Raw genomic sequence first — 11,365 nt, forward strand, 5'->3', positions numbered from 1 at the left:
CTGTCCTAGATTTTGAATGCACTTCAACATAGTTTAAATGTATGTTTTTTGGTTCTTGTTTCATTTTTTAAGCTGAAGAAAATCTTTGTGTTTACTTTATCACTGCCTTTGAGGATTTTGAATATGGTATGGTCACAACATCTGAAAATTTTAAATTAATTAATTTGCTTATTCGCAATTTGGTCTGGCTGATGGGGTCTTGCGTGGAAAAAGAACAGGATGAAACCGTACTGAAGGTTATTAAGCACATTTTTCAAATTAGCTATGCAATTAGGATCATGAGATAAATCTAGCGAGTGAGTGAGCTTCACCCTGCCCCCTGGTTATGTATGGCAGTGTTGGGATGTTAGGCTGGTGATGACTTTACAGGCTCACTGACAATTTTATTGACCCTTTTTATTACAGTTGGGCATGATATCACTGAGGCAGAGTGTCATGCTTGCCTGGCTGCTGAATTTCAGGGTGAGCTAGTTGTGGCACAGCAGCCAGTGATGTCATGAACTGTCTCTTTTCTATGGCTGCCAAAAAAAACTAATCACCTGAAGACTCTGAGCACATGGAGGCCTTTTAAGACCACAGCTGTTCCAGTTCCTCCTCAGAATAAATACTCAGACCTGACAGAACTCAGGGCTCCATCTGAGTTTGACCTTGAGCCCCTCGAGTATCGTCTCTGAGTTTTTTCTCTCCTTAGCTTTGCTTGTTCTTTGACTCCTGATTTGTTCCTGGATCACCCCCTCAGTTTTGTTTGCTGATTGTTTCTGGCTTTGAACTCGGTCTGGACCCTTGACCTACCTCCCAAATCTTTCTCAGCTTTGTCTGCCACTGTATTTTCCTCAATTATGACCCTTGGTTCAATTAGATTTCAGCCCTGGACTTTTGCCTGCACCATGCTCAGTTTTCCCAGTCTGCTGCAACAACACACTCTCAGTGCACGCAACCCTGGCTTAGTCTGTTCATGTAATGTGTAGGTTAGGTGTTTGCTGTCAGCACACTGCTCAAAATTTCCCTGATGTTGCTCAGCAATTGGTTCTTAACACTCCTGGATCGCACTCCGATCTCTCAGCTAGCAGTTACTTGGGAAACTGTCACATTTTAAAGAGGTCTCATGGTTATCTAGGGCTTGTTGCACAAACCGGATCTCCTTCTGGTGATCTAGCTTAATTAACAATTATCCAATTTATTCGTTAATTTCTCTTTCTCTATTTAATGCTGAGGAACCACTTCAACAGTGCTTAGACACTGTTCATTTCACCCTGTCCTGTTTGCTCTACTGCTTTCTGATCTCCAGTTCTGCAGCTCTCTGTTCTGGTTTACGTTTTCTTCAGGACTTCACTCTGCACTCCTGTTCCTGACTGCACAGAGGTTTATGGCCTCGGCCCTGGAACCCTGGAGTTTTCCGCTGGCCTCCTTTTCCTGTAATTCTGTCCTATGTTTAGAAGGCAGCTTCCATCATCCAGGCCCAGGGCTCTCCCCATGCAGCCTTTTTACCTCTGCCTAGCACTGTTGTTTTACTTCTAGTTGGTCCTGCCCTTGCACTTTAATTTTTCGTTGACTGACCCCTTTTCTTTTCCTCACGTTTTTCTCTTGGGCTGTCTGAGTAGCTTTTCTTTCTCTTTTTTTTCCAGTATCTTTCCAGCACTCCATCCGAACCCTCTGTTTATTCCTAGGGAGCCAGACATCCTGTTTTTGTCCCGATGACTGGAGAGCATCACTACATTAGCATGGGCTCTCTGAAGATTCCTAGTTCTCTGGCTCTGACTAGGACCCCCTCTGCAGCTGTGCTGCACCTGGACTCAGAGAACTGAGAGAGAACTGAGGATGGGTCAATTGCTTCGTGTCCGTTGCAGATGTCTGTCACGACCACCAGCCAGCAGAGATCATCTCACAAAAGAACTAACCAGTACCAGCAGCAGGTTAATAATAACAAGCACCAACCATCTTTCCACGTCTCCCTTCTGAAACCCTACCACCGTTCGCCCCCTGCGGCTCCCAAACATCACCCACCACCCCCGCGTCTCATTCAGGGGCGCCCGGTGTATACAGTCCACAAGCTCCTCGACTCCAGATGGCAATATGTTACCCTACAGTATCTAGCCGACTGGGAGGGTTATGGCCCCGAAGAGAGATCTTGGGTTCCGGAGGATGATATTTTGGACCCTACGCTCATCAGTGATTTTCACAGGGACTATCCCAATCGGCCGTCTCAAGTGTCCGGAGCCGCCCATGAGGGGGGGTATTGTCACGACCACCAGCCAGCAGAGATCCTCTCACAAAAGAACTAACCAGTACCAGCAGCGGGTTAATAATAACAAGCGCCACAAGGAGCAGCACTATTTTAACCATCCTAACCCTTTCTGCTGCTCGGTATTGAGTCTACTCGTTGAGAGCTCTTCCTGGCATTTTCTATACCTCGTATTATTCTGGATTTTGGACTTCCCTTTAGCCTTTCGACTTTGGACCTCACCTCTCATCTCGGATTGTTTGCCACCAGTGTACTTCCCGGATTTCAACTTACCTTACTCCTTTTGACCACAACCTCACCTCTTGCTAGGGATAGTTTGCTTCAATCGTACTTCCTGGATTCTGAATCACCTTTTTCCTTTTGACCACGAACTCGCCTTACATATTGGATTGTTCGCCTGCCTTGTCATCTATCTACTCCAGTGTCAGCACAGGATCCATATACCTTTTCATTGAGGACTCCTGACAATGTCTCCCCTTTTTGGTCCAGTGGGGGCCTCCTGAAGAGGCCTAGGTATCAAATTCCATTTGCACCCAGGGGCCTCTGTTAAAGAGTTGAACTTGGGAGACTGAGCTGACAGTGCACGCCAGGCCTGGTTTCGGAAGAGACCTCCCATAAGGGGTGTGTGCCTTGGATCACCGGTCCCTGGGTCCTGACTGGACCACTGAGTGGGGATTTCCTGCCTTGCTGGTTTCAGTGAGACCCTCCCACTCAGTAAGGCCTATGGGTCAAAGCACAGTTGTGCCTTAAGTGTAACGGACAGTTCTTTCTGGACCCTATGCGGACGACACAATCCAGAATAGTGAGGAAGGAATACACTAGGAAAAAGTCATGCAAGAACAGGGATGAACAGGGCGGCGTGTCCATCTGGTGCTGGTGATCCGGGGAGGTGTGGCCAAGGTGAACAGTCCAGAATAAATCCAAAAGGGGAAATCCAAAAACGAAAGCAAAAGGTCCAAGGCTGAGAAATCCATCCAAACAGGAGATTAAAATCAGGTGCTGGGTCGGGACTGGCGGGGGGAACAAGGACAGGAGCAGGAAGTTAAAAACATAATGGAACCAGGCACAACCAGGTCCCGGGCTCGCACGATATGGAAATCAGATGCAGAGCCACGAGTAAGGTGCGCGCCTGGTTTATATAGGCGAACTGAACCGGAGAGAAACAAGGAACAGGTGGCGGGAGTGATGCAAATGAGGAAGGGCTGGAGCGCCCTTAAGAGGAGGGGTTTGCGATCGTGACACTAAGGAGGCTCCCTTTCTTTTCTCTGTCCAGTGCATTGGCCTCTTGGCTTGCCAACCAGTGGACTGTTACATCCCAGAGCCAAGGTAAAACAGGAGACAAGAAAGGGAGTATGGAGGACTCAGGAGAGAGAGAGAATTCCAATCCAAATCACAAGGCTAAAACGTAATCTAGGAAACAAGCAAGAATGTCTGATAATGGTTGAGAAAGCAGGAGAGCAACAATCTGAAGCACAAGACTAAATCATAAACAAGGAGGCAGGCAAGAAGGTCTAATACAGATTAGATAGCAAGAGTAAATAACGAACATTTGGGAGCTCGAGGAGAATCTGCAATAGTGAGCAGGGAAGTGAGGAAAAAGGGGAACTGAAATAGTGACGGGAGTGAACAGTGATAGGTACATTACTTGCGGCGTGAGCGTTTGTTAAACATAGTGCACGTGGGAATGTGAGATGGGTCAGAGATGCATGCAAAATGTGAATGTTTAGTCACAGGGGATGCTGACTAGAGGCCTTGAACAAGTTGTTGTGAACACGACTCCAGACTGGCTTCCATGCAAGTGGAGTATGTTTATGGAATCCAGCAACAGTCTGAGAAGCAGAGGTTGGTATCTGTACAGACACTGGAAGAGAAACCTACCCAAAGAGGTGTACACGTTTTCTGTGATAACTTGGCCCAGGGCATTTGGCCAAGTTTGGGTCAACATCTTCAGAAGGTTCTGCAAACTCTAGAGAGAAACTAAGGGCCACCATCAGAGGTGATGTCTGAGGGAAAACCATACAACGAAAAATTCCTTTGGCGAAACGCTCAGTCATCAGGGGGGCTGACCAAAGCCTGGGCAAAGGGATGAGGTGTGCAGCCTTCAAAAGTTGGTCAAGGACGGTTAAGATCACTGAACAACCTCGGGAAAGGAGAAGACTAGTGACGAATCCACTGATATGGGCTATCATAGGAGATGTGGAGTGGGAAATGGGTAAAGAAGTCTGCCAGTGCTGCTGTTGGATCCCAAGCTTAAGACTACCCCACACACTTCCATCTTCCTCATCTCCCAGGCAAACAACAGCCAAGTGTCGGCACCTCACCTCGGAGGAGAAGAACAAGTGCAGGTGTGAGGGCTGCTGCCTGTATTGCGGCTCTATAGAACACCTCCGCCCTGCCTGCCCACTCAAACTGGTTACCCCTCCACAACACACAACCCCCACTAAGGTCAGTAACGCATCCAGGAGTAACTGAAGTCCGGTTTCATCTACCCTCTATGTCACCCGCTTGAACTGGATTTTGCACTTTTTTGTTGAAAAGAAAGACGGCTCACTCTGACCCTGTGTTGATTACAGGGGACTGAATAGGATCAATCCAACCACTACCCCTTTCCCCTTATACCAGTGGCACTCGAGTCGGTCTTTACCAAACTGGATCTATGGGGTGCTTACAACCATATCTACATTAAAGAAGGGGATGAGTGGAAAACAGTGTTCATGACCACTCAGGGACATTATGAATACCTGGTCATGCTTTTTGGCCTCATTAACACCCCCTCTGTGTTCCAATCCTTTATGAATGACATCTTCAGGGACATAATTCACAGATATATCCTTGTTTATCTGGACAATATTATTTTCTCCAGCAACATCCAAAACCATGTTCACCATGACCATGAAACAGATCCAGTGATTCATCGGCTTTGCCAATTTGTATCGCCGCTTTACCAGTCTGCTGCACACCTGCTTTGTAGAAGTCTCTGGAAACTCTCCCATGTTTTTTTTCTAATTTTTTAGGTAAGACCTGTAAACCCAAAGTAAGGCTTTTTTAAAAGGTCTGTAGTTTAATACAGCATACAGTAAGTGAAGGTCTGTGTACAATGAATCAAACCTAGAAAGACAGCTAGAGACTAAGAGAACAACAAAGTGCAGCCAGGAATATATGAGAGACTCAAGGAAAGAGACCCCATGACTGATCACAAGACTGAGTCTGAGGCAGAACTAAAATACCTAATGCAAACAACATAAGTACCCGTTAATTAGTAGCATGTGGTACAGATAACAGCCATATCACATTCTTGTGGTGCTGGTAGATGTTTCAGCCCTAATTGGATGTGGCTGCTTGTGAAGAGAGTCATGTTGTTGACTTTTTACATATCAAACCACTGAGTGAAATACTTAAATACATTCATCAATTTACCTTGCATTGTCTAGAAGTTGGGCAGCATGGTGGCAACATTACTGCCTTGCAGGGCAGGGGCCCTGGGTTTGATTGTTGGCCTGGGGTGCTATCTGTGTGGAGCTTGTTTACTGGTACTGTAGGTTAACTGGCTGCTGGGAAAACTGGTCCTGATGTGAGTGTGTCTGTGTGCCCTGGCGTCCCATACAGTGTGTACCCTGCCTTGTACCTGTTGGTGTTGAAATGGATGGGCAGATGGATGCATGTCCAGAAGTTTCTCATTTTTGTGCTGGAAGTGTTTCTCTGCAGTCTTGTATTTTAAAGTCTTCTGACAAATAGAGCTACTAAAAATACCAAACCCTTTCAGGAAATATAAATAGAAAAATACTTTTTTCACCTCAGACATATTTTTCTCTGAGAACATAGCTGGTAATTTATCTATTAAAATGAAACAAAAAATTAATTCCTTTTTAATTAAATACTGTAAAAATGGCTCACCAGTGTTATGTACAATATTTAAGCTTTTCACCATCAGGTCTCGGCGTTTGCAGCCTATATTGTCCTGCATGGTTCTATACTTAAATAAATTTCCATGCCACATTTCCCAGCCCTTCCTCGTTCCGTCCCATTCTCCACACCTGTTTCTTATTCCAGCCCCTCTTTAGTTCCACCTTTAAAGCCAGACGCAGGCGATTGCTCGGGGCTTCTCGTTGAATCCCGTTTCGTGAGAGCCCGGGGTCCTGCTGCATCTGGCTCCGTTATGGTTTTAGTTTCCTGTTCCTGATTCCCTGTCCCGCTGGTCCCAACCCGGTTCTGGTTTTTAGTTTCTTTGGATGGATACCCTGGTCTTGAACTTCGCCTGCCGTTTTGGATTTCCCTTTTGGATTTATGCTTGGATTGTTTGCCCCGGACTCACTTCCCCTGGACACCTGCTCACCTCAGACACGCCCCCCTGTCTCCTGACCAACTCCTGCATGATATTTTTCCCTATTGTTTCTTCACCTTTCGGATCGTGTCGTCCGCATAGGGACCGGAAAGAACTCTTTCCTGACAGTAGCTTTGTGATTATGTGAAAATTATTTTAGCAAGAACACTGCTGACCCTGTACTTCTCCCTCTGTTTGCATTTGTATTTATTTGTTTGTTTTGCCATGGTTTTTATTTTGGTTAATGAACTAAGTGCAAAGATGGAATACTTTACAACACTCGCGGTCATGGGCATTCTAATCTCCTTGATTTGATCAAATTTCGCAATTCTAGGAGACAGTGGTGTTCACGGGTTATGGCAGTTACTGTACCTATGCGGACATATTCCTGGGAATTTTTACTCTCAATAAGACAACGGGTAACTTCTTCCGGAAGCCACATTACCTTTGATGTGCAATTCCCCTTCACAACAAGTAAGGAAAAGTTGAAAGTAAAAATACAGAAAGGAACAAAGGAACAGTGTTCAAGAGGTGGCTTTAAGAACAGACTGCACAGAGGTGATACCACCAATCCACTTCCAGTAATAACTCTGTCTAATGTTTGATCCCTGAATAACAAACTTGATCAATTAACTCTAAGGGCTAAAACAGAACACTTATTCAGGTGTAGTAATCTCATATGTTTAACTGAAACCTGGCTGACTGAGGACAACTGCAAAGTTGATCTGGAGGGCTTGCCATTAGAGCAGACTGTGACAAAAGGTCGGCGGGAAACTCAATAGGTGGAGGACTCTGCTTATATTTGGACAACACTTGGACAGATCACGGTTATTATTGTTTATGTGCCGCGTTCAAAAACAGTGCAGCTGACGACAAGATCACAAAATACCTTAACGATGCACTAGCATGGTCTATGGATCAGCCGGTGTTTGTGCTCGGAGATTTTAATACTTCCGATCTGTCAGCTCACCTTCCTACTCTTCAGCAATACATCACGTCTGACACGCTCAACACAGATCCTGGAGCACTGCTTTGAAAATATTCCGGATGCTCTTATGAAGCAGCATGCAGACCCCCCTTGGTAAATCTGACCACAATATTATTCACCTTTTGCCGAAATACTGAAAGGAGATTAAACGTGAAAAACCTGTTTCAAAATCTTTACTGCTGTGGTCGGAGGAGAGTAGGGAGGAACTTAAAGACTACTTTGACACCAGGTGTCTTTTGGCTAATGTCTCGACCCACACAAACTAACAGATGCCATAACATTGTATATCAAGTTTTGTGAAGACACAGTTATATAGACCAAGAATCATATAGACCGGAATCTTTCCTAATAATAAGCCGTGATTGTCAAAAGAACTTAAGATCTTAAGATTTTAACCCTGATAAAACTGAGTTTCTGTTGTTTGGAGGACTACTATAACTTCAGCACTTAACTCAGAGGATTTAAAAATCTGCCTCAAAGACTCAGCACGTAACCTAGGTGTCGTATTAGACACAAGGCTCTCATTTAACTCTCATGTTAAAGCTGTATCGAAAACATGCTTCCTACAGTTAAGAAATAATGCAAAACTAAGGCAGTTTCTCTCCATTCAGGACACAGAGAAATTAATACATGCCCTTGTATACAGCAGGTTAGACTACTGCAATGCCCTACTATCAGGGAGCACCCACCACTCTTTCAACACCTTACAGCAAATTCAGAATGCACCAGCTAAAATTGTTACTAGGAGCAGAAAGTACGACCATATAACCTCCATACTTAGCTCTCTTCATTGGCTTCCTGTCAAACCTTCTTCTTACAAGGCTCTCAGAGGTCTGGCACCTGTATATCTAATGGAACTTATTAATGTATACCATCCAAGTCACCTGCTTAGATCACAGAATGCAGGTCTTCTTCATATTCCACACATTAATAAAAAAAGTTGGTGGTAAAGCCTTTAGTAACAGGGCCCCTAGCTTATGGAGCAGTCTCCCACCCCATGTTCGGGATGCCGAGTCAATCTCAGTATTCAAATCCAGACTGAAGACCCATTACTTCAGCCTAGCCTACTTACACCTTACATCATAGCCTGCTGCAACCATGGCTGCTGGTCCTGCTGCACATGCCAATGTGTGTCTCTATGTTGGCCCACCAAGTACAGTAGGTACATATGTTCTGACCAAACTATCCTATTCTCCTCCCCACATGTCCGGGCACCATCTGAGTTGGATGCTGCATCGCTGCCATGGATCCAAGAGGGGCATCGTGGATGTAGCTATCATTTAGGAGGATTTTGCTGGTCTACAGAGATCTGCATGGAGTACTGACATACAGAAGACATGATGGATGGATTAATACCCCCATTCATTTATTTCCTTTTTTTAATTTAAGTTTAGCATGACCTTGGACCCCTAGAGGTTTTATTTCTCCTTACTAAGGAGTTTTTGAATCCTCTCCTCCGTTGTCTTCTGGTCTTCTGTTCTGTATTCACAAAATGTATGGTTACTCGCATTGTTAAGCACCTTGGGGCAACCTTGTTGTGAAAAGCGCTATATTAAAAAAAATTAATTGAATTAAGATTTGTCAAAATGAGAAGTGGTTTGCCTTTATTAAAAGTGATATACTTGTAGGTATGGTCAATGAGAAAGAGAAGGAATTTAAGAGTAAAGTAAGGAGGGCTAAGACAGATTTTAAAAATAAAGTTGAGCAGAAGCTCAACTTTGGGTAATGGGTAATGCAAAGCAGTCATCGGACGAATGAAATATAATAATGGGAAGAGAGAGGACCAGGCAAAACATACATATTACAGACCATGTTAGTTTTGCCAATAAACGTTATCAGTTTTATAGAAAGTTTGACTCAACAGACTCCAAAAGCAAGGAGTTAAGGAGATCTGTGAAAAAGCTCCCATATGTCCACCCACACAATTGTCAGAACAGGAGGTAGCTGTGTGTTTAGCATGCATCAAAACAAACAAAGCACCAGGACCTGACTTTTAAGGGGGAAGGTGCTAAAAGTCTGTTAGCCAGCTTAAAGTTGTTTTTACCTAGCTTTTTCAGTTCTTGCTTAATGTCCATACTGTGCCAGACACATGGGAAATATCTACAGTTGTACAGTACCTATTCCAAAGAAGCCAGGGTCTAAATTACTCAAAGATTTAAGGCATGTGGCTTTCACCTCTCTTTTAGCCAAATGTATGGAAAAAGTTGAAAAAGTAACCACTTTATGTCATCAGTAATTGATGCCTTGGATCCCTTACAATTAAAAAAATTTATTGGGAAACAGCAGCTCTAGCTCTGCGACTCTGCGAATAATACAGTTCTCAAAATGGCAAGGAACATGACAGCTTATTCCACACACTCACGCCATTCTCAATTCATAATGGTCCCACTGGGAAGACAGTATAGGGTACCAAATTCAAATAAAAACATTAATAAGAAGTTCTTTGTCTCCTCTGTAATAAAACTGCTCAATGAACATATGTAAATGTATTCCCAATCTACCTATTTATTTATCCATCTATTTATGTATCACATACTGTACTGTTGTTGTGATTTTATGTGACTCTTATGTTTTGTTTCTGTGGGAGAAGCCAAAGACAAATTTCCACAGTTTTAACAAAGTATTTATCTATCTGAAAAAACATCTTAAGAAGAAATAGCACTGATACTGATACTTTATAGAAACAATTCATTAAATGTAGGCTCCTCTCATTATTCACTTCTTTTACAAGATTATGACTTCCTATTATAGGTCAAAATGAATCCAGATTACTGATGATGCTGTATCTCTTGCCCTTCACCTGGCCCTGTCCCACCTGGATAAGAAAGACTCTTATGTAAGAATGCTGTTCATTGACTTCAGTTCAGCATTTAATACAATCATCCTCCAGAAGCTGACAGAAAAATTGAGCTTGCTGAACATTAACACCTCTGTAACTGGATTCTGGACTTTCTGACCGAGATACCTCAGACAGTGTGGCTCAGTAATACTGTAACACCATCAGTTTGCCGATGACACGACAGTGGTGGGCCTCATTAGTAACAATGATGAGTCACAAAACAGAGAGGAGGTGGAGCAACTAGTGGAGTGGTGCACAAACAAGAACCTATCTCTTAATGTACACAAAACAAAAGAGATCATCATTGTGTTAGAACAGTGGCATTATAAATAGCTGGACCCCATGCGGAGCATTTAGTACAGATCCGAGAGCAGATTATCCGAAAAAGGCAGAGCAGAAGGCAAAATCCAATATCCAAGGCTGAGGTTGAGAATCCAGAAAAATACAAAGGAGAGAATAGCGCAGAGTGAGTAGACTGAGCTGACAGCAAGCTAACAAGTCAGGCACTCTAATACTGAGCATGGAAAAGCGAGACAAGAGGGTTTAAATAGCGGAGAGCTGAGGCGTGATTGAAAAATGAGGTAAGTAGTGAGGTTGTGTGCGGAATGTGGTTGTAACAGTACTCCCACCTCTACAGGCGGTTCCTGACTCCCTAGCTGGTCAGTCTGGGAAAGTTTGATGAAAATCTCGAATCAGATCACAATCCAGGATGTTTCTTTCCAGAACCCAAGATCTTTCCTCTGGTCTGTAGCCTTCCCAGTCTACCAGGTACTGTAGAGAGCCTCGGTGCCAGTAGGAGTCCAGGATTCGGTTAGTGTAGGCTGGATGACCGTTGATGAGGTGTGGAGATGGGGGGTGAGGCTGGGGTTTTAACAAGGAGGATCTCTGGAATAGTTTAAGGAGGATGACATGAAAGGTAGGGTGGATCTTAAGAGTGCTAGGGGGTGCCATACGATAGGATAATGGGGTGACCTA

The sequence above is a fragment of the Lepisosteus oculatus genome, chromosome 12, assembly GCF_040954835.1.
Source record: "Lepisosteus oculatus isolate fLepOcu1 chromosome 12, fLepOcu1.hap2, whole genome shotgun sequence".
NCBI classification, from domain to species: Eukaryota; Metazoa; Chordata; class Actinopteri; order Semionotiformes; family Lepisosteidae; genus Lepisosteus; species Lepisosteus oculatus.